General features: G+C 44.7%; 1 protein-coding gene across 1 annotated transcript in view; it reads left to right on the top strand.

The window, feature by feature from the left end:
- LOC118387785 (tetratricopeptide repeat protein 28-like) overlaps nucleotides 1-21,808 on the top strand; it is a 90,480-nt gene that overhangs the window by 9,587 nt on the left and 59,085 nt on the right. The window lies entirely within an intron of this gene.

Here is a 21,808-nt window from a genome sequence, read left to right as displayed (position 1 = left end):
ATGAATGCCTAAACGTAACTTTCAAAATGTGACGTTTATGGACAAACGTTGGATTCTGAAGTGAGACTGTGAGAGTTTGTTGGACAGAGATTTAAGATCAACCCCCAGTCGTCAGTAGCTGTGTGCGTGCGTGTGTGAGTGTGAGAGAGAGAGATTGGCAGCAGAGAGAGGCCAGGTTTTTCTCTCTCTCTCCCTACAAGCTGTTGTCTAACTTGTCTAACTAGGGCTACAGTTCTATCAGCTCAATGGAATACACCACTACACCTGTCATTATGAACTAGCTATTGGGTTATTACGAGTCTGTCTGTCCTGTCCTGTCCGTCTGTCCGTCTGTCCGTCTGTCCGTCTGTCTGTCTGTCTGTCTGTCTGTCTGTCTGTGTCTCTCTCTCTCTCTCTGTCTGCTAGGATCTGGCTACTATCTCACTCACACACACACACACACACCAATACACACAGGGGCTACAGTTCTGTCAGCCCAACGGAATACACCACCACACCTGTCATTACAAACTAGCTCAGCAGACACCCAGTGTAGAATCTTTTGGGCTTGCTTGTCTTGTAATACCAAGAATGGTGCTGTGATCATGTGATGAGTATCTTTACCTCAAGATTTGTGTTTCCTGCCAGAGTTAATGCCAAGGCTTTAGCTCAGTGGGCTAACCTGGTCTTGAAGCATGCAGATAGATTTAATTTCTGGAGTGCTCTACTACTCACTTCAACCACCACCTTCAGAAGAGCATGGCTGAAGTGGGCATTGTGGTGCTCGTGTGAGTTTCCTTTTTCGGCTTCAGATCTGCCTACTTCTCACTTAAAACAGTTTTTATGTTTCATATTTGTGTCAATGCAGCAGAAAACGTGTCTCCCTACCTTTCGCACAGCTGACGCAATCTCCTGTGTTCCGAATGAACACCTTGGACATTGTCAACAGTCATGTGACGTGTTTCAGTCCCAGACTTCTTATTGGAGCACTGCTGCTTTACATGTTACATACTAACACGCAGCCTTGAGACACACCAGGGATCTGTGTGTGTGTGTGTGTGTGTGTGTGTGTGTGTGTGTGTGTGTGTGTGTGTGTGTGTGTGTGTACAGTGCCTTGCAAAAGTATTCATCCCCCCTGGCATTTTTCCTATTTTGTTGCATTACAACCTGTAATTAAATAGATTTGATTTGGATTTCATGTTATGGACATACACAAAATAGTCCAAATTGGTGACGTGAAAGAAAATAAAAAATACTTATTTCAAAAAAATATAAAATAATAAATAAATGGGGGAAAAAAAAAGTTATGTGTGCAAATGTAGTCACCCCTTTGCTATGAAGCCCTAAAATAAGATCTGGTGCAACCAATTACCTTCAGAAGTCACATAATTTGTTAAATAAAGTCCACCTGTGTGCAATCTAAGTTTCACAGGATCTCAGTATATATACATCTCTTCTGAAAGGCCCCAGAGTCTGCAACACCACTAAGCAAGGGGCACCACCAAGCAAGAGGCACCATGAAGACCAAGGAGCTCTCCAAACAGGTCAGGGACAAAGTTGTGGAGAAGTACAGATCAGGGTTGGGTTATAAAAAAAGATCCAAAACTTTGAACATCCCACGGAGCACCATTTAAATCCATTATAAAAAAATGGAAAGAATATGGCACCACAACAAACCTGCCAAGAGAGGGCCGCCCACCAAAACCCACAGACCAGGCAAGGAGGGCATTGATCAGAGGCAACAAAGAGACCAAAGATAACCCTGAAAGAGCTGCAAAGCTCCACAGTGGAGACTGGAGTATCTGTTCATATGACCACTTTAAGCCATACACTCCACAGAGCTGGGCTTTATGGAAGAATGGCCAGAAAAAAGCCATTGCTTAAAGAGAAAAATAAGCAAACACATTTGGTGTTTGCCAAAAGGCACGAGGGAGACTCCCTAAACATATGGAAGAAGGTACTCTGGCCAGATGAGACTAAAATTGAGCTTTTTGGCCATCAAGGAAAACGCTATGTTTGGTGCAACCCCCCCCCCCCAAAAAAAATCTATTTTAATTACAGGTTGTAAGCCAACAAAATAGGAAAAATGCCAAGGGGGGTGAATACTTTCGCAAGCCACTGTACTTGTAGAATAGAGTACTGTACATGTACTGGTTCTATACTGTCCTCTCTCCTCTCCCCTCTCATCCTGTCTTATCCTCTCCCCTCTCATCCTGTCTTATCCTCTCCTCTCCCCTCTTCTCCTGTCCTCCCCCCTCTCATCCCGTCTTATCCTCTCCTCTCCCCTCTCATCCTGTCTTATCCTCTCCCCTCTCATCCTGTCTTATCCTCTCCTCTCCCCTCTTCTCCTGTCCTCCCCCCTCTCATCCCGTCTTATCCTCTCCTCTCCCCTCTCATCCTGTCTTATCCTCTCCTCTCCCCTCTCATCCTGTCTTATCCTCTCCTCTCCCCTCTCATCCTGTCTTATCCTTTCCCCTCTCATCCTGTCTTATCCTCTCCTTTCCCCTCTCATCCTGTCTTATCCTCTCCTTTCCCCTCTCGTCCTGTCTTATCCTCTCCCCTCTCATCCTGTCTTATCCTCTCCTTTCCCCTCTCGTCCTGTCTTATCCTCTCCCCTCTCGTCCTGTCTTATCCTCTCCTTTCCCCTCTCATCCTGTCTTATCCTCTCCCCTCTCATCTTGTCTTATCCTCTCCCCTCTCATCCTGTCTTATCCTCTCCCCTCTCATCCTGTCTTATCCTCTCATTTCCCCTCTCATCCTGTCTTATCCTCTCCTTTCCCCTCACGTCCTGTCTTATCCTCTCCCCTCTCATCCTGTCTTATCCTCTCCTTTCCCCTCTCGTCCTGTCTTATCCTCTCCCCTCTCATCCTGTCTTATCCTCTCCTTTCCCCTCTCATCCTGTCTTATCCTCTCCCCTCTCATCCTGTCTTATCCTCTCCTTTCCCCTCTCGTCCTGTCTTATCCTCTCCCCTCTCATCCTGTCTTATCCTCTCCTTTCCCCTCTCGTCCTGTCTTATCCTCTCCCCTCTCATCCTGTCTTATCCTCTCCCCTCTCATCCTGTCTTATCCTCTCCCCTCTCATCCTGTCTTATCCTCTCCCCTCTCATCCTGTCTTATCCTCTCCCCTCTCATCCTGTCTTATCCTCTCCTCTCCCCTCTCATCCTGTCTTATCCTCTCCCCTCTCATCCTGTCTTATCCTCTCCCCTCTCATCCTGTCTTATCCTCTCCCCTCTCATCCTGTCTTATCCTCTCCCCTCTCATCCTGTCTTATCCTCCCCTCTCATCCTGTCTTATCCTATCCTCTCCCCTCTCATCCTGTCTTATCCTCTCCCCTCTCATCCTGTCTTATCCTCTCCTTTCCCCTCTCGTCCTGTCCTCTCCTCTCCCCTCTCGTCCTGTCTTATCCTCTCCCCTCTCATCCTGTCTTATCCTCTCCTTTCCCCTCTCGTCCTCTCTTATCCTCTCCCCTCTCATCCTGTCTTATCCTCTCCTTTCTCCTCTCGTCCTGTCTTATCCTCTCCTCTCCCCTCTCATCCTGTCTTATCCTCTCCTCTCTCATCCTGTCTTATCCTCTCCTCTCCCCCTCTCATCCTGTCTTATCCTCTCCCCTCTCATCCTGTCTTATCCTCTCCCCTCTCATCCTGTCTTACCCTCTCCCCTCTCATCCTGTCTTATCCTCTCCTCTCCCCCTCTCATCCTGTCTTATCCTCTCCTCTCCCCTCTCATCCTGTCTTATCCTCTCCCCTCTCATCCTGTCTTATCCTCTCCCCTCTCATCCTGTCTTATCCTCTCCTCTCCCCTCTCATCCTGTCTTATCTTCTCCTCTCCCCCTCTCATCCTGTCTTATCCTCTCCTTTCCCCCCTCGTCCTGTCTTATTCTTTCCCCTCTCGTCCTGTCTTATCCTCTCCCCTCTCATCCTGTCTTATCCTCTCCCCTCTCATCCTGTCTTATCCTCTCCCCTCTCATCCTGTCTTATCCTCTCCCCTCTCATCCTGTCTTATCCTCTCCCCTCTCATCCTGTCTTATCCTCTCCCCTCTCATCCTGTCTTATCCTCTCCCCTCTCATCCTGTCTTATCCTCTCCCCTCTCATCCTGTCTTATCCTCTCCCCTCTCGTCCTGTCTTATCCTCTCCCCTCTCATCCTGTCTTATCCTCTCCTTTCCCCTCTCGTCCTGTCTTATCCTCTCCTTTCCCCTCTCGTCCTGTCTTATCCTCTCCCCTCTCATCCTGTCTTATCCTCTCCCCTCTCATCCTGTCTTATCCTCTCCTTTCCCCTCTCATCCTGTCTTATCCTCTCCTCTCCCCTCTCATCCTGTCTTATCCTCTCCTGTCCCCTCTCATCCTGTCTTATCCTCTCCCCTCTCATCCTGTCTTATCCTCTCCTCTCCCCCTCTCATCCTGTCTTATCCTCTCCTCTCCCCCTCTCCTTTGTAATGTGATAAGGTTGTGAGAAGGATTTCTCTTCCAACAAACATTGTTTTATTTCATGCATCGAGAGAGAGAGTGAGACAACCAGCCAGCCAGTCACCTTTTTCTGTTACCATTTACACCACCATTACATCACACACACATCATCACAATCCCCAGTCTTGATCTTCTGCGCTGTGTTCTTCTGAGTCATCAGCCTTTCATCCTCTTTTTGGACCGTGTACATACACACACACCCTGCGAGTGTGTACATCACTACAAGCAGCCATGACACCATTAATAGTTCAACATTACTGGTATACACTCTCTGAAGACTTGCCAAGATGATGTGTGTGTGTTTGATTGGTGGAGGACTGGAAAGTGGGGTGTGAAATACACTGCTAGAGAGAGAAGGAACCTGAGTGATCTGCAGTGAGACATGTTATTTTGTCTCTGTCAGTGCAGTATCTGACTGTCACATTAATACACTATATATACAAAAGTATGTGGACACCCCTTCATATTAGTGGATGCGCCTGCTAGAGCTGCCCCGGCCAACTGTAAGTGTTGTTATTGTGAAGTGGAAACGTCTAGGAGCAACAAGAAGCAAAACTGTCTATCCACGGTTGCAACACTCACTACTGAGTTCCTAACTGCCGCTGGAAGCAACGCCAGCACAATAACTGTTTGTTGGGAGCTTCATGAAATGGATTTCCATGGCCGAGCAGCCGCACACAAGAGGAAGATCACCATGCACAATGCCAAGCTTCGGGTGGTGTGGTGTAAAGCTCGCCGCCATTGGACTCTGGAGTAGTGGAAATGCATTCTCTGGAGTGATGAATCACACTTCACCATCTGGCAGTCCGACAGACGAATCTGGGTTTGGCGGATGCCAGGAGATGCTACCTGCCCCAATGCACAGTGCCAACTGTAAAGTTTGGTGAAGAAGGAATAATGGTCTGGCGCTGTTTTTCATGGTTCGGTCTAGGCCACTTAGTTCCAGTGAAGGGAAATCTTAACGCTACAGCATACAATGACATTCTAGACAATTTTTTCCCTGTTTAAGCATTAAAATCCCCCCGTGCACAAAGCGAGGTCCATACAGAAAAGGTTTGTCGAGGTCGGTGTGGAAGAACTTTACTGGCCTGCACAGAGCCCTGACCTCAACCCCATCGAACACCTTTGGGATGAATTGGAACACCGACTGCGAGCCAGGCCTAATCGCCCAACATCAGTGCCCAACATCACTAATGCTTTTGAGGCTGTCCTCTACGGATTACAAGGACGTGTGCTCCGAGCATGTGCTGACCAACTGGCAGGTGTATTCACAGACATTTTCAACATGTCCCTGATTGAGTCTGTAATACCTGTCAATGGTGGGTGTAGCTGGAAGTCAGGCGCAGGAGAGCAGGGATGAATGGACAAAGCACTTTACTTAGGCAATCATGATACAGAACGCCACCGCGTCACGACACACATGCCCAAGGAACAAGTGAGGCAGCACAAAGTACAAAACCCAAGTACAAAGTACCGGCTGCCACAAAGCACGGGTATAAAACAAAACCTGGCGCAAACCAGCCGGAAGCGTGCCAACCTTGACAATAAACAATACCCCACACAGACATGGAGGGAACAGAGGGTTAAATACACATGTTAATTAGTAGGAGATGTAAACTAGGTGTGCAGGAAGACAAGACAAAACAAATGGAAAATGAAAGGTGGATAGGCGATGGCTAGAAGACCGGCGGCGTCGACCGCCGAATGCCGCTCGAACAAGGAGAGGAACCGACTTCGGCGGAAGTCGTGACAATACCAACATGTTTCAAGCAGACCATCAAAGTCCCTGTGCCCAACAACACAAAGGCAACCTGCCTAAATGACTACAGACCCGTAGCACTCACGTCCGTAGCCCTGAAGTGCTTTGAAAGGCTCACATCAACACCCTCATCCAAGAAACCCTAGACCCACTCCAATTTGCATACCTCCCAAACATATCCACAGATGATGCCATCTCTATTGCACTCCACACTGCCCTTTCCCACCTGGATAAAAGGAACACCTACGTGAGAATGCTATTCATTGAATACAGCTCAGAGTTCAACAACATAGTGCCCTCAAAGCTCATCACTAAGCTAAGGATCCTGGGACTAAACACCTCCCTCTGCAACTGGATCCTATACTTCCTGACGGGCTGCCTCCACCCGGTTGGTGAGGGTAGGTACCAACACAACTGCCACGCAGATCCTCAACACTGGAGCCCCTCAGGAGTGCGTGCTCAGTCCCCTCCTGTACTCCCTGTTCACCCACGACTGCGTGGCCCGGTACGACTCCAACATCATCATTAAGTTTGCAGACGGCCTGATCACCGACCATGACGAGACAGCCTATAGGGAGGAGGTCAGAGACCTGGCCGGGTGGTGCCAGAATAACAACCTATCCCTCAACGTAACCAAGACTAAGGAGATAATTGTGGACTACAGGAAAAGGAGGACCGAGCACGCCCCCATTCTCATCGACGGGGCTGTTGTGGAGCAGGTTGAAAGCTTCAAGTTCATTGGTGTCCACATCACCAACAAACTAGAATGGTCCAAACACACTAAGACATTCGTAAAGAGGGCACGACAAAGCCTATTCCCCCTCAGGAAACTAAAACGATTTGGCATGGATCCTCAGATCCTCAAAAGGTTCTACAGCTGCAACATCGAGAGGATCATGACTGGTTGCATCACTGCCTGGTACGGCAACTGCTCGGCCTCCAACCGCAAGGCACTATAGAGGGTAGTGTGTATGGCCCTGTACATCACTGGGGCTAAGCTGCCTGCCATCCAGGACCTCTACAGAGGAAGGCCCTAAAAATGGTCAAAGACCCCAGCCACCCCAGTCATAGACTGTTCTCTCTACTACCGCATGGAAAGTGGTACTGGAGTGCCAAGTCCAGGACCAAAAGGCTTCTCAACAGTTTTTACTCCCAAGCCATAAGACTGCTGAACAGGTAATCAAATGGCTACCCGGACTATTTGCATGGTGTGCCCCCCCCTCCCAACCCCTCTTTTACACTGCTGCTACTCTCTGTTTATCATATATGCATAGTCACTTTAACTATACATTCATGTACATACTACCTCAAATGGCCCGACCAACCAGTGCTCCCGCACATTGGCTACCCGGACTATCTGCATTGTGTCCCACCAAACCCTCTTTTACGCTACTGCTACTCTCTGTTTATCATATATACAGTCACTTTAACCATACCTACATGTACAGACTACCTCAATTAGCCCGACTAACCGGTGCCTGTATATCGCCTCGCTACTGTTATTATTCACTGTCTTTTTACTGTTGTTTTCTTATTTCCTTACTTATCTATTGTTCACCTAATACCCATTTTCTGCCTAAAAATTGCACTGTTGTTTAAGTAAGCATTTCACTGTAAGATCTTACTACACTTGTTGTCTCCGGTTGTCTGTCTCCAGAAAGCCTTCACCGAAGAGTTGAGGCTGTTAGAGCAGCAGGGGGGGGGACGGACGCTAAGGCCCATGATTTTGGAATGAGATGTTCGACGAGCAGGTGTCCACATACTCTTGGTCATGTAGTGTACCTGTCATGATGATGGTGTGTGTGTGTGTGTGTGTGTGTGTGTGTGTGTGTGTGTGTGTGTGTTTGAACTCTACAGTAGCCTAGCTGGTATATGATGTTGCTAAGTGCCAGCACATTCTCTATCTTGTGTCCACGTCTACAGGCTAACCTCTGTCTACGTCCCCCTCATTCTCCCTCTCTTTTTGGGCTGTCCCGTTCTGTCCGTCCCACCCAGGGCTTCTCTTCACGCGCTGACAGCTCCTATCAGACCACAGCTTTACACCACAGATGAGTGTGTGTGTGTGTGCACATGTGTTTGCCCCTCAAGCTGGCATTTCTTCTTCACATCAATCTCCTACCAGCCCTAGCTACGGGCTCCCTGTCTCCCACAGCTATCCCAGCTTAGCGAGGGCACACCACACACGATTGTGTGTGTGTGTGTGTGTGTGTGTGTGTGTGTGTGTGTGTGTGTGTGTGTGTGTGTGTGTGTGTGTGTGTGTGTGTGTGTGTGTGTGTGTGTAAGAATGATCAAAGAGCTTTTGAACACAAGAGGTGTTGTAAAAGCTAAATAAAACGACACAGAAAAGGAATAGAGTGAAGGAACCATGTGGTTGATAGAACAGGACTAGGAGAGGAAAGGGGAGAGAGGGATTGTGTCTGTCAGCTCAGGGGTTGGCCAATCAGGCTGTTTGAAAGGGGAGCTGAGGATAACATTATGACAATATTGCTGGGGATCAAGGCAGTTAGCCAGGCCCATATTGTATGTGAGAAAGGATGTGTGTTGCATGCATTGTATGTGAGAGAGGATGTGTGTTGCGTGTGAGTGTGTGATGGTTGACATGGTGCTAGGAGCCCGTAGGGTATAATGAAAGCTGTTTGTGAATGTGTGTCACCTATCTCAGAAACAGAGCCACTATCTGCAGATCACACACACACGTGGCAACGCGTGCACATACACACACACTATACGACAAGAGACACAACAAGTCATCTGTGTGTTTCTAAGAATAACAGCTGCTTGTCTTTCCCCCTGGCCCTCTTGAATGGCTCCCCCTCCTCCCCCATTATGAAGACGGATTGTTCTGATCCAATACCAAAACCACCTCAACCCCCTCTGGGCTCTACCAAATGTACCCTGAGGGGGTTGAAAAGTCAAATCTAATGACCTTGCAGGACAGATCATGTTAAACTGATGATTCACAACTGTTGGGCGTTGGGTATGTAGCCTGTCTGCGGGTGGATTTTTTGTTTTACTATATTTGTGACCAGAAGTCCTCACAAGAATAGTAAACCAAGGAGAATTCGAGGACATTTGGCCTAACCAACCCCTAGTTTCTTCCCCCCTGATAGAGTTGACTGGGTAGGGGGAAGCAATAGGCTCATACAAATGATGTTCTCTGAGTTCTACACACACACGCTGTTTCCTGTTCAATTAAAAGGGGCCATCTGGAATTCTCAAAACCAATACTTTTTGGGGTTAACAGCTGAGGGATGGGGCTGGAGGAATGTAAACCCCTTTAATGACAGGGCTATGGATGCAAGGACTGACCATCCATGCCATCGAAATGGTAGTTTTAACCATGTTTAGAAGATATACAGTGTTTCTTTACAATTACATTGTTTACAAATAATGGAATAAAACAAGCTTATATTTTGGGGTCTGGTGGGGGTAAACCGTTGAACTATGCTCATGAGGCATTTGTTATATTCTTCAGGGACTGAGGTATTCATCCCAGATTTCCCCTTTTTAAACGTTTGCTACCTTTACCGTTATACTTTCGAGAATATGCCCTTCTTGAAAGTGTGACATGTTTGTTTACCTGGTCTGTCGATTTCAACAACAAAATCTCTTTTGTTACTTTATGCCGTGATCTTCATTTGAAATCATTTTTTGCTCCGGAAACATTTGACATTGAAAGCTTTTAATGATCTGTCTTGTAAAGTTAAAACAGATACTTAACTTTAAAATGTCAAAAGTATTTCAAATGAACAATGTAACCAATGGCACTGTTGTTACCGGATTGTTATGTTGGGCCTCTCAAGTGTCCACTACCGATGCTGCATTTGTAACCATGTGGGAGGTGGGCTTTTACCAGCTGTGAAGTCTTAAATATCAGTTGGATGCATTCATGTCATTTGAACACATTGAGTAACGCAAATTGGCTAATGGCCAACGAAACTGTGTCAACTGTAAACTTAAAGTACTTCTACAAATGCTTGCAAAAAAAAAAATAAGAGTGCAAAAACGACATTAATACTGTAGATTTCCTTTTGTGTTTTGTTGTTGCATTTAACTGCCTAGAATGCTGTTATAGAGGCCATTTACTTAGTAGGTGATGTCAGACGTCACCATGTGGGAGAAGTGTGTGCTTAGGATGATAGATGAGTTTCACACACTAAATGACCACTATTCAAGTGGATTTTTTCCCCCAGTGGTATGTGGTAAATTCCCACGTGGCTTACGAACGCTCCATGACACTGCCTCCTTCAGTGGCAGATGCACATTTGTGATTCTCTTAAAGGGGGGCGTGTCTGTAGCACGGTACATCTCCCACTCCGGGTTAATGTGATTGGCTGTCACTGTTAAGTAAGCGCAACACAGGATGCATTGGACAATTCATTGAAAACTTAGGCTTTGGTTTCCTGATATAGAGAGGGTACTTACTACCTGTTTGCAAAAATGGGTGCAAGAGGGAAGGTCGTAAAGTGGCTCGAGCTGAAACCCCTTATTCTCAACCACCGAGAATAGGCGCACATCCGCTGCTTTAAACCACAGAGGGTAAAACGTGAAAACATAGCCTACCTATCGCTCTTATCATTTTTTTGGCCCAGTCAGATCAGATGCCAAGGGCTGCTTCAATGCAGAGGGGAGAAGATGTTGGGATTGTTGTTTCTTTGCGTTTCCGTCTTGCTCCGGTATACTGGGGTGATGTCGGCCTAAATCTGTCAACATGTCTGAGGTGTTGGCAGATGCATAGGCTATTCTTTTTGAGCGTGGTGACAATCTGTTAACGTTTTATCCACAACTCTCTGTCCATCACCGTTGTAATTTACTTGGCACCCAAAATGTCTCCAAACTGGAGTTTTAAATGATTATTAAGGATCCTCCTATTCTGGTTTATTGACCCGACAGAACTGGTTCCCGGCTGCGCCTCACAAAAGGACAGTTTGAAATGCGGCAATTAAGATTGAACATTTTTTGTTACAATGTGTGCATTGTCTCTAGTTGTTTTAATGGAATAGCCTGAAAAGTTTTTTTTGTTTGTTTCATCTTACATTTACTCAAGAGGCATAGGCCGACAGCGTTGTGTAGGCATAGCCTATAGGCAGTGGCGGTTCTAGCTTGTATGGCTCCCGTCAGCGCCCCCCCCCCCCGCCACAAAAATTATCATCACCATTCTGCACTAAAACATTTTTATTCAGACATCTGGAACAACATAACTAAATAATCATGACATTTTAAAACTATATAAAAATATATACAATAATAAGACAAGTACCAAAGACAAATAGAAACAAATTTGTGTTGATTTGGCACTCGAGCATCAATACATTACCCATCCCCCAACACTGTCAACCAAGAGCCAAGACTAAACCAATTCACCTTGGTGGTGTGCAAACCAGAAATAAATGCAACAATATGTCTGTGAATTATGAATGAATTGTGGTTTATTTGGTAGCATTTCGTGACTGATTTGACTAATTGCATTAGTACTGTACAAAGTTAGAGGTCTGCTATTTGATAGATTCCCCAACTCCCCCTACCTCGGCCTTCCACTGGGGAGACCTGAGGTCAACCTACCTCCGCCCCCCTCCCATCTCGTACTTCTGAGTGGGAGACCTTCCCAGGCAGTAGCCTGCCTAGCTCACAAACTAGAATCAGGTCGCCCACTCCGACAAGGTTAATTGACCCAGAGTCCCACACGGTGACATGATATCATTGACGTGATGTGCAAACGAGCGATACAAAACCGATCGCCAAATTTTGGGGTACGGGCGCCCCTTGCCACCCCCGGCAAGATGCCGCACTGGGCGGATGCCCATGTCGCCTATACCTAAATCCGCCACTGCCTATAGGCCTTGTGCTTTCATTTTGTGAATATCTTTTTTCATGTATTCATTCGTGTTCACAGTGTGGACCGGACAGAGGTCCAACCTCTCAGTATGAATGAATGTACCGTTACACCCTTAAGGTACACTCTATTATTTGGCACGGTTTATAGAAACCTCCATTGGTAGAATATCCAGCGGTTCCTTGTTCTACAAACCGACATATAAGTATGGATACACCTGTTCTGTAAAAGTTTGGTTAAAGGTCTGGAGGTCATATGGTTACGATCATAGAAGGACACCTCTCCTTTGTCCCGGTCCAGCTGAACCCTGTTCTTGTCTGGCTTCTCTTCCATTGTCATTGGTTCACCTTCCATCACTCCTACAGACAAAATGTTATCCTCATAGTTGTCTCCCTGGCTACCAATCCCACCCCTACCAACCACTCTTCACAGTACCCTCCATTGTACCCACATCGACCTCCCAGCTGTTAATCCCTCTGAGCCCAGGACGTCTCTGATTTAACAACCTCTCTGGGTTGTCTGGAAGACTCTCTTCGTCCTCTGCAAGGGTTAGGTCTTGTAGCTCTGCGGGAATGTAGTGTCATCGCCCAACTGCTTCTTTTCCACTTCCCTGATTCTGTTGGACAGCGATGACGTCACTTTACTAATCTCTTCCAATTTCTCGCTCATCCTTTTACTCTTCTTCTGCTCTTCCTCCCTCAGCTTGGCTATCCTCACTGCCTCTCCTTTTCTCAGGAAAAGATGCAGCCTCTCAAATTCATCTTTTATCTTTGTTTTCTGGGCCTGCGCCCCGATGTGAGATGCCATTTTTTTCCCTGCAGGGTTTTGTCTTGTCAACGAAAGCCATTTTATCCTGTAGGCTCATTTAGTGTGAGGACAGACGCTGGGAGACAAGAAGCAAGTACAGGGAGTGAAGATGAAATGAATAAATGGACATGAAACAAAACAAGAACAGCATCTGGACAGGGGGAACAAAATGACATTAATGCTGACATGGGGAGGAAACTGAGGAATAGGCCGATATAGGGGAGGCAATCAATAAGTGATGAAGCGCTGATCCGCGTACCGATGGTGACAGGTGTGCGTAATGATGGGCCGCCTGACGCCCTCGAGCACCAGAGAGGGGGAGCGGAGGCAGGCGTGACAGTTAGTGGTGTTCTGAGCTCCTCCCTCTGGGTAGCATCCTTCTTCACAGAGCAGAAACTGTGGCCTGCGTGCTCAGACACACACCCCACACACAACTTACACTCACACTCCAGGTAGGACAAGCCCAGCTTCTGGATGTGGGGGCAGCACACAGTGTGTAGGCCCCTTGAAGTGTGTTTGGGGTGTTGGAGCCTGGGGGGTTTCCCATGAGATTTGTCCTATGTAGCCTCCTCTTTGACCCTCTTTTTGGGCTGCTTCTCCCTCCAAAGGGTCCCACAGACGTTCCTCCTCAGGGCTGGCAGGGGGCTGGTCCTCGGGAAACGTGTTTCTGGAGATGGGGCAGACCTTGGTCCCTCCCTGCTTCCAGGTGGCCTCCAGGCAGGTCCAGCAGAAGCTGTGGCTGCAGTAGAGGACAGCAGATGGGACATGACAGGTTGTCCTCCAGGGGGGAGAGACAGGCTGCCCTTCTCTCTGGACAACCGGAGCCAGAATGACCGAGGTTTTTGGATCATTGAGAAAGAGCCCGTGTCAATGAATGTGTCTCGCCCTTAGTGTGCAAGAGTGTTTGAGGAGAGACTCAAGACTGTGTACAGTTACATGCTTCAGTACGGTTACATGTAAACAATAGTTTGATTACTGTGAATAATCAGATTAATGCAAGAGTTTGATTTAAAACTAATACTAATAAATACTAATAACATCACTTCCCCTAATAACCCGGTATATATGGATTCATTTGATGATCGGACTATCTAGGGGAAGTGATGTCACGAGATCCCACAATTGTTACTTGTGGTCAACTCCTGTGCTCCCTTAGTAAACAATAGCTACTTGTTAGCTAGCTAGCTAGAATACTGGAAGTTAGCAGAGATTTTTTTTAAAACATGAGTGTTTTGGTACTCCTTGTTTTTCGCGGTTTTCTTACAACTATTACAAAACGAGCTAAATCAAACTTTATTATTCTCAACGTTGGCGAAAAGCAGAAGACGCCGTCATTCCCTCATACAGCAGAGGCATCTTCCTTTGTTATCATGGTTGGAGAGGTACCATTCTTGCCACCCCAGACCACTCATGGGTGTTGGATGCGAGTTCGCAGTAAAGGATTGGCGTGAGAGAGTGGTCCTCATAGAATATACTGATGCAGAATGGAGAGACCTTTCGCATGCCCTTTCAGAAGCTATGCGGCATGATGGAGAGAAGCCTGCGCCCCGGGCACAGCAAAGGCTGGCCTTCCTATGTTCTTCAAGCGATTGTTGATGATACCTATTGGTAAGGTTTACCCCTGTTTCAATTCATGTGAATTAAGTACTTTGAATGTCTAATCTATCTGTAATTAATATCTGTACATGTGTAATCTGACACAGCAATTTGGAACATCAGCCGCCTGGGAGTGCACATGATGCAAATGTAGTGAGACAATCGACTCCGTTTGAGAAGGCTCACCTACTCCCAAAGGTTGGTACACACACACACACACCCACACAGTGGTCTACCTGCTTACCTAGCATTCCATGGTCATCATGCCTCCTCACGTTAATTGTATCCAGAATGGCTAAATTGAGAGAGAGACACACACACACTGTACTTCTGCACTGCCTACCTGTTTACTTACCTTAATATCTTATCCACCTTCTTGATAATGTGTAGTGACTTACTATTGTCATCTTACCTTTAGGGTGAAGGACGTACGGTACAGGGAGGCAGGTGAACTTTTTAGTTCTTGGCGAACCTGGAGAGAGCCCTACCTCAACCTGGGTGCACGAGCACAGAATGCACCCAACGCTGAAGGTCATGCTGCAAGGCAAGGCCTGACAGAGTACATGGCAGCCAACTTCCCTCTCCGCAGGCGAGAAATGTAAACAAATGACCTGAATTGTCAAAGACTAAATAGGACTTAGTAGTACTACATGTCGGCCTACTACCACTACTGTATTGAGCCAAAACAATCCTGTCATAATATGTTGTGAAAATGTTTTGTTGATGCAGATAAGCTAATAAATATCTGTTTAGAATTTTATTTTAAAGATGCACAAATGTTATCAAGTTGCACAAATGTTATCAAGCACAGCAATTTTGACTGCAACATTTACGTTAATTAACAAAAAATATATACTTAGTTTCTTTTAAAGATTTTTACTATTTTCTAGGGCTATCTTCTGTATACCACCCCTACCTTGTCACAACACAACTGATTGTCTCAAACCATTAAGAAGAAAAGAAAGAAATGAACTTTTAACAAGGCATACCTGTTAATTGAAATGCATTCCAAGCTGGTTGAGAGAATGCCAAAAGTGTGGCTGCTCAATAACACTCATGCTATTGTTAGTAGTCCCAGACTACGATGGGCAGTGGTGGACAGAACCCCTAGATAACGTTATAGATAGAAATACTCAGCCCACACAGAACTGGTTGGGGTATCCATTCAATCATCTTTCTCACTGGAGCCTAGTCCCATGACAGCTCTTATTCACTCTCTATTTAGTAACTACATTTCAATCAGTTTATTATCCAAATTTCAATCAGTTTATTATCAAATTACAATTTCTTATTATACAAGTCTCAGTCAGCTTATTATCCAAATGTCAATCTTTTATTATATCCAAATTTCAATCAGTTTAATCTGTCACATCTCAATCACACAACTTTCACATCCTCATTCACTTAGTACTATTCCCAAACACACTCAATAATCACCCTTATTACTCAATATGCATCTTCAACGATTCTTTGTCGCTACTTCCTATGCACCATATGTAGCTTCACTATACATATAGAATAGCACCTAGTGCACTTTATGCTATTCTCTACCAGTGACTGCAGACCACGTAGACACTTCTCTTATAAATGCCTAAAGACTAAATACCTCACAAGGCTTCCTCCCTATAAGCTGAGACCTTGAAACTGAGATATATTTCGTTCTCAAAACAAGGTTCTGGGCGTACTGCCAAATTGCAGATACTAATAGTGTGGACTCCTGACAGGCACATTCAATCAGCCACTTGCATGAACACAGAAATTGGTTATTAGAAAAACACAAAGATAAACATTTCCATCACACCAGTTCAACAGAAATAAACTTTTAGGGACTTGCTTGTGGACTTCAGAGCCAACTATTAGCCCCTAAACTGAACTGAGCAACAACATGTTAGGAACTACGTGTTGGAACTAAGTCTTGGAAGTATTTTGTTTCTTCTTCATCAGCTGGTTGGTCAAAGAAGGCTGTGCTTGAGGCAGGATTGGCATGCATTTGGTAGTTTTGGGGAGGTGTGTGGTATCCTTGATAGGGAGATGGGACAAACATTGGCTGGTGCGGTGGTGGTGGCTGGATGCTTCGGAAGCCTTCAAACAGCAGAGACACCACATGCTCTGTGGTATGTGCATTGGACTCCACAATCAAAGAGATGAGCCACTCCTCCCTCCCCTGGCTCTGCACTATCTGCGCCTCCAGCCATGTCTTTTTCTGCTGCCATTCCCTCCAAAAAGGTCTGGTGTTGAGAAGACCAGTTAGCCATTGCCGAGTTACCTCTTCTTCTCTTTGCCGTCACACCTGACACTGCAGAGAAATAGACCATATTCGTTTTTAAAAGATCTTATATGATTATAACCTATAATAAAATTATTTGCTGAAACACATACCATATGTATCTGGCTGTGATGTTGTTTTGGCAGGCCTCTCTGACTCCTGTCCTTGATCAATCACAGATTAATCGGCTGCTGGCTAGTCAGGTAGGAGCTGGCTTACCTAGCTAACTTGCTAATGACGGAAACATTTTCTGCAATGGTGGCAATAGTTTGCTTGCTATCTGCAGTTATGCAGTCTAGTTAGCTAGTTAACTTAGTTAAAACAAAATACATAGTGCTAACTTAGCTAGCTTGCTGCTAGCTGGCTTGATTGGTATGTTAGTTTGATAGCTACCTTTCTAAATTTAGCTACTAGCACTGTAACATGGCTTACCACCTTATACTATGGCCTCCATAGTATGTGTTGGCAATCCATCAGGGATAGTTAGCTAGATGACTTTAATGTTACTTTCCCTAGCCAACAGGTAGCTAAAGTGAGTTTGTATCAACCTGGTTAGCCTAATGAAGCTAGCTGGCATTGGCTGTAATTTAATACCTAATGTTAAACAAGCTAGCTACATCAGAAACTACATTAGCTAGCTAACTTAGCCTATCATTTGCAAGCCAACATACCTGAGGGTATTGATGGTGTCTCATCCTTCCTCATTTATTTTAATTTAACCTTTATTTAACTTGGCAAGTCAGTTAAGAACAAATTATTATTTACAATGACGGCCTACCAAAAGGCAAAAGGCCTACTGCGGGGACGGGGGCCGTGATTAAAAATAAATAAAATAAAAATACAGGACAAAACACACGAATCAAATCAAATCACATCAAGACAAGAGAGACAACACAACACTACATAAAGAGAGACCTAAAACAACATCATAGCATGGCAGCAACACATGACAACAACATGGTAGCAACGCAACTGCAACCAGCATCAACCAATGGGTCTTGCGACAGGTATACAGAGATGATCAGTTTACAGAAGAGTATAGAGTGCAGTGATGTGTCATATAAGGAGCATTGGTGGCAAATCTGATGGCCGAATGGTAAAGAACATCTAGCCGCTCGAGAGCACCCTTACCTGCCAATCTGTAAATTACATCTCTGTAATCTAGCGTGGGTAGGATGGTCATCTGAATCAGGGTTAGTTTGGCAGCTGGGGTGAAAGAGGAGCGATTACGATAGAGGAAACCAAGTCAAGATTTAACTTTAGCCTGCAGCTTTGATATGTGCTGAGAGAAGGACAATGTATCGTCTAGCCATACTCCCAAGTATTCGTATGAGGTGACTACCTCAAGCTCTAAACCCTCAGCGGTAGTAATCACACCTGTGGGGAGAGGGGTATTCTTCTTACCAAACCACAGGGCAGAGAAAGCTTGTTGGACACTAAGAAAGCTTTGTTGTAAAGCGTTTTTACCACAAAATCCAGGGAGGGGCCAGCTGAGTATAAGACTGTATCATCTGCATATAAATGCATGAGAGAGCTTCCTACTGCCTGCGCTATGTTGTTGATGTAAATTGAGAAGAGAGTGGGGCTTAGGATCGAGACTTGGGGTACACCCTTGGTGACAGGCATTGGCTGAGACAGCAGAAATTCTGACATTATACACTGCACTCGTTGAGAGAGATAATTGGCAAACAAAGTCAAAGACCCTCAGAGACACCAATAATCCTTAGCCGGCCCACAAGAATGGAATGGTTTACCGTATCAAAAGCTTGGGCCAAGTCAATAAAAATAGCAGCACAAAATTGCTTAGAATCAAGGGAAATGGTGACATCATTGAGGACCTTTAAGGTTGCAGTGACACATCCATAACCTGAGCGGAAACCAGAGAGAATACTATAGACATAAAGAAAGCCAGTCAGTTGATTATTGACAAGTTTTTCCAACACTTTTGATCAACAGAGAAAACAGAAATAGGCCTATAACAGGATCAGCTTGTTAGGATCAGCTTGTTCTTTTCCTTTAAATAAAGGATGTCAATGGTTTGATCCTCAAAGCCAATGTCTAACCCTTCTCTGTTGTTGACAGTGGGCGATGCCCCAACATCTCAGTGAACATTTCACTGGATTGGATTCACTGCTGTTGTTTTGCTTCCTAGCTTTGAAGAAACCCTGTTTTAAAGCCTTCCAACAAAAGCTCATTTGTTCCACTGTCCTGACGAAGCCGCCCTCTCTCATTTTAGCCGAGTCTTTATTGAACATTTCGCCGTTCCAATGTTTATGCCCGTCTAAAAACTTAAGAATGTCCATTTCCTTCATGATATTTAACATGAACAGAATTTTGTTTTCGCTCCAAAAGTGTTGACTTTTGCCACTCGCCACCATATCCAAAGAACATCAACGCACGCGATCACTTCATGCTGGAGTGACACGTTTAGTGTGACGAAACAATCCCATCTGACACATGCGCAGATTAAAGACACTAGAAAAAATATGATTAAGGTGTATACATGGTCTAATAATTTGAAAGATAGCTCAGAAAACCAGGGGTTTTAATCGGACTATGCTTACTTCGATTATGACCGTACGCCGATTAACAGAGTAAGGTGTTTACATGACTAATGCCATACTTGGCCTACTGCCAGTCAGTTGAATATTCTATTATTAGTGTGTATGTAAACATGCTCTTTGAGAATTGAATTGAATTAATATTAATAATTAATTGAAAATTAAACCTGACTCAAATGTAACTGTTAGGCAACGCTGGTCCTAACTTTGCCAAACAACTGTTCCCTCAAAGTTTGACTAGCTAGTTAGGTCTTTAGCGTTGTTTGCTTATCAGGCCAAAAAATGTCATACATCAAATGGCTAGCTAGCTAATCAACACTAGCTAGATAGCTTGTCCACATTAGCTAGATACAGTGAGCAACGACAATGAAGTCTGAGACAATGTGCACCAGACACAGGTGTGAGCGCTTTATGAATCAACTGTTTTAACAGATAAACCTAAGAATAGCACAACAAAAATGTTTTAAACAACTTGCCTTTTGGAAATTGACTCGGTAGCTCCACAAAATAGATTTGTCTTTAACATAAATGTGTGCATGTGCATGCAGGCAATAATATGTCAGTGCAACTGACAGCAACGTATTCTTTACCTCAAGGAAGTGGGGGCTGAAACAGAACAGTTTTTAAAAAGCAGTGCAAAGCCTACAATTTGGAAACTGTCTCACATCATAAATTGTATGGCAGAGAGAGATCATTAGGAAGAAAATAACTGGCACCTAAGCATCCAACCTGGTCTCAGAGCTTTTTCTATTATTCTGTATATAAATCCAAGAATCTCCATTTATACTGAACAAAAATATAAACGCGACAATTTCAACAATGTTACTGAGTTACAGTTCGCATAACAAAATCAGTCAATTGAAATAAATTCCATAGGCCCTAATCTATGGATTTTACATGACAGGTCAGGAGCGCAGTAATGGGTGGGTCTGGGAGGCCATAGGCCCACCCACTTGGGAGCCAGGCCCACCCACTGGAGAGCCAGGCCCATCCAATAAGAATTTGTTTTTCATTTTACATTTGCATTTGAGTCATTTAGCAGACGCTCTTATCCAGAGTGACTTACAGTAGTGAGTGCATAAAATTATTTTATTTTCATGAAATCACAAGTGCAATATACCAAAACACAGCTTAGTTTGTTGTTAATCCACCTGGCATGTCAGATTTCAAAAGAGCTTTTCAGTGAAAGCAAACCAAGCGTTTATGTTAGGACAGCTCTCTCAGCAGACAAAACATTACAAACAGCTAGCTGCAAAGTAGATTGATCACAAAAGTCAGAAAAGCAATAAAAATGAATCGCTTACCTTTGATGATCTTCGGATGTTTGCACTCACGAGACTCCCAGTTACACAATAAATGTTTGTTTTGTTCAATAAAGATTATTTTTATATCCAAAAACCTCCATTTGGTTGGCGCGTTTTGTTGAGTAATCCACAGGCTCGTACAGGTCAAGACGGGCAGATGAAAATTCCAAATAGTATCCGTAAAGTTCGTAGAAACATGTCAAACGTTTTTTATAATCAATACTAATCCTTGTTTTTACAATAAATATTTGATAATATTTCAACCGGACGGTAGCTTTTTCAATAGGAGAGAGAAAATGTCTGCTCCAAGCTGCTCGCGCATGCAAAAATCTAAGGACATCCAGCTATCCATTGACGCGATGTGATCATTCTCGCTCATTTTTCAGAATAAAAGCCTGAAACTATGTCTAAAAACTGTGCACACCATGTGGAAGCCATTGGGAAAGGAATCTGGTTGATAACCCTTTAAATCGTGGGAAGGCATGCAATGGAACAGGGAGATTTCAGAAAAACAGCACTTCCTGGTTGGATTTTCCTCATGTTTTCGCCTGCAATATCAGTTATGTTATACTCACAGACAATATTTTGACAGTTTTGGAAACTTTAGAGTGTTTTCTATCCTACTCTGCCAATTATATGCATATTCTAGCTTCTGGGCCTGAGAAATAGGCTGTTTCATTTGGGTACGTTTTTCATCCCCCTAGTCTCAAGAGGTTAATCAGCTTCTTGATATGCCACACCTGTCAGGTGGATGGATTATCTTGACAAATGAGAAATGCTCACTAAATGTAATGGAAACAAATTTTTGTGTGTATCGAACATTTCTGGGATCTTTTATTTCAGCTCATGAAACATGGGAACAACCCTTTACATGTTGCATGTATATTTTTGTGCAGTATAGTTGCAAAGTAGCTATAAACTAGTACATAGTTGCAAAGTTGCTAATTAGCTGAAGTTGTCTGTGATGAGATTCAAACACGCAACCTTTGGGTTGATAAACATTCACGATATATGCCGACCCATCCACATTGACCAACCACTCTTAGGTAACCTTCTGTCTTAATAACCCTACCAAACATAACATATCATACTAATTTGAGAGTCATATATTTACGTGTTCTATGGTACGTCTCGTCTATGAGACTAGGCTGGAGCATCTGTAACGTAACATTGATAAGTGGTTACGGCTCTATGACCCTGTGGAGTGCGAGCTCCAGCTACCTCTCTTTCACACACT

This window comes from Oncorhynchus keta, chromosome 9 (genome assembly GCF_023373465.1).
Source record: "Oncorhynchus keta strain PuntledgeMale-10-30-2019 chromosome 9, Oket_V2, whole genome shotgun sequence".
Classification (NCBI taxonomy): Eukaryota; Metazoa; Chordata; class Actinopteri; order Salmoniformes; family Salmonidae; genus Oncorhynchus; species Oncorhynchus keta.
The sequence above is the reverse complement of the archived record's forward strand: the minus strand, read 5'-3'. Positions and strand labels throughout refer to the sequence as shown.